Raw genomic sequence first — 3,018 nt, forward strand, 5'->3', positions numbered from 1 at the left:
TGTCGTTTTGAAGCGCTATTCATAATAATGCTTAAATGTACTACATAATCTCCTTATTGTTCCACTGTCTTGGTATAAATATTTCGAAATTTTTTTTAAAAAGTCTACTATTTAGAAATAGTGTAACTTGTTATTCGCACATTTCATTGTTATACTGTTGATTTGCTTTTTTAAGGTATCGCAAAAGAGACCAAAGAATGCAGTCTCACATACTAATATCGGTTCACCGGCTGGTTTACTCACTATTTCTGTCAAGCGCTGTGTCTTCGGGTTGACACGATACTTCAACGAAAATATTAGTGTCATAAAAATATTTAATCTTTGCTCATCTGTGTTCTTCACGCAGCACTTCTTTTTCGTTGAGCTGGAAATAAGCACACTGGAATTTAGCGCAGCGAACCAAGTTGCATAAGCGTCGAGGAGTAGACCAGGATGATATTCCGATTAATGTAGTCAATAGAAAAGGCAGACAAGACCTCTTGTGCATCGAACGAAAGTGAATATTTCCATTTCACGATCAAGGTAGAAGACGGTGTTACCCTCATAAAGGAGAAGGTGACATCACTTAGCCCGGCCCCAACGACAGTCTTTAAGCAATAATAACAATAAAAAAAGCCCTCCACTCGTTTCACTTTGCCGGAGTTGTCATTCCCCCAGCGTCTGCAGCAACTGCATGTCTCGAGTTTGGACGCTTGACGTAGGCCCACGGCGAAGGCGGCCACAAATCTTTCGGCATAGAACGGCTGCCGCGCCTACTGTTAACCGTCCACGAAACCCATGCGGCCACCGCAAGGAGTCACCACAGTGACCAGCCAGGGCGACTTGAACACCTCGTCTTCGAGCAAGGTTCGCTCGGGGTTCAGCGAGTCGTCCGCCGACCCGAGGAACACCAGCGGTCGCTGCACCACGCACAGCCCGCCCTTCGAGCTGCGGTTTTCATAGAAGTCCTACACCGATCGGAAGCCGAACGCCGGAGCTGCATAGTGCTGGTCGAAGGAAGCCAGTGTCCAGCAACGGAGCACATCATCAGCCCCGATCACGTTGGCAATGCGCACCACCGCCTTGTGGTCTCGCAGGTGGCCGACGTGTCCGCGCGTGATGCAGGCGTTCAGCAGCAGGTTGCAGCTCCAGGGGCTGGGCAGGGTGTGGACGGCCACCGCAGGCTCGAAGGGCGGCGAGACAACCAGTGCCGCGTACAGCTGCGCACGCGGTCCCCGCTGACGCAGGAAGAGGGACAGCAGCAGGCCGCTCAGGGACACGTCCACAGCCAGAAGGCACTGGCGCGGATAGCTCTTGCGCACCTTCCTCATCACCAGGGCAAAGTTGCTGATGCTAGCCGCGTAGGAGATGCGGTGCGTGGTGATGGGCACGCCCCCGCAACAGCGCCCGTTCACCACCAAGCAGGGGAAGCCGAGCGTGGGCAGCAGAGAGCGCCATGGCCGGCTCTGGCTGTCCCTGTAGCCCACCAGCAGCATCAGGACGCCCGGTTGGTCCTCGCTGAGCCAGTCGAGCGCCACCAGGCCCCGGTCCGAGAGCACCAGCACCTCGCGACGGTAGTTGAGCCGCGGCAGCAACTGGAGGCAGCCGACGAGGTGCTGCATGTTGGCGCCGGTGCACCAGACCGGAGTGCAGAAGTACCTCTTCACGAAGCCCTTCATCTGAACACAGAGGAAGCGGCACACTAGCCGTGGCTTGCGCGCCACCAGAACGCAGGAGACAACGTGGGCGGGGCATGCCAGACGCAGCAACAGCTCGCCTTCGGTGGGAGCCTTCAAATGTGGCACGACGCCAATCGACCACCAACGTTCTTCTACTTCATCCTCCTCTTCGTTCTAGTAGAATGTCATTTACCACATCCAATCATGAGTGCGCCAAGACGACTCCAGTGCCATCGGCAAAGTGAAACATTTTTAATTTGATTTCGGCGATATAGATGTCACTAATGTATAAATTGAATAACAAAGGTCGAGGGATTTCTGTAAGACTGGTTGCCTGTGACTTACTATACTTCCCACGCATTTTTAATAATTGTCGGTGGTTTACATGGAATAATCCCCGAACCACGAATTGAATGACCCAAGAAACCCAATTTTTGGATAGTTAGCTCTTAGCTAGTTCCTCAGATTCCCGCCGTTGTCGTGTCAGGCATCCGCGTTGGCGTCCGCGGCGCCGTCCGCAGCGCACTTTATTGGAAAGACGACAAAGAAGAAATGCCAGCCGCGCTTCCTCGTCATCGCTCGTCAACCGCGCCCGAGTATCATGGGGGCTGCCACCTTTGATCACGTGATCACGCCACCATTACACGCCTCCTGACTGCTCGGCGCGCGCCTCGTCGCTACGGCTGCTGCGTCTGACGGTTCGGATCCGACAGGTAGTGTTCCGGCTGATACGGTTGTAAAGGAGGGGGAAGACGAAACTATGGTTTGGCCAAAGCTTGGAAGGACATGTGAGAACCCTAATTTGATCACTTCAGGCGTGAAAACGCGATCGGACTTCATGTCGCGGAGAGCCGCTGAGCTCTCCGCCACTTCGAGCCAACGGACGGATCGCCTGAATGCTTGTCTTTGCTTGCGCTGAAGGCTCTGCTTAGTGTTTTTTTATTGTTATTATATAAAACGGCAAGGTTTAATGTTCTTGCGGCATTACAGGTTGTTGTCCTGTTCTGTACCTGCATGCAGACACTGCTCTAAAGCGCTCACATGCATATCGTATGCATTTGTTTACAACCTGTTAACGGTGCTTAGAAAACCTGAAATATTTCCGACAGGTTGATTAAAGATAGAAAAGCCACAAAAATAAATAGACACACAAAGGTTGCCTATCATGATAGCAGTACCAAGCAACAAGCAGCCTTCACAAGCTGGCGTGCAATCGTTTCGAAGGATTCCGCGATATAATTGTTATAACGCGCGCAAGGCCACACGTTCATGCTGGACGAATTTCACAGCAACGTCAGCCCCATATAAAAAATTTTGGTACGCTCAACGCTCGATATGCGGACATGGAAATGCTCGTGGT

General features: G+C 52.1%; 1 pseudogene; it reads right to left on the reverse strand.

The window, feature by feature from the left end:
- Positions 1 to 325: 325 nt before the first annotated feature.
- Positions 326 to 2,705, reverse strand: LOC149359930 (protein abhd-3.2-like; annotated as a pseudogene).
- Positions 2,706 to 3,018: the final 313 nt, after the last annotated feature.

This window comes from Amblyomma mixtum, chromosome 2 (assembly GCF_055824585.1).
Source record: "Amblyomma mixtum isolate Tamu chromosome 2, ASM5582458v1, whole genome shotgun sequence".
NCBI classification, from domain to species: Eukaryota; Metazoa; Arthropoda; class Arachnida; order Ixodida; family Ixodidae; genus Amblyomma; species Amblyomma mixtum.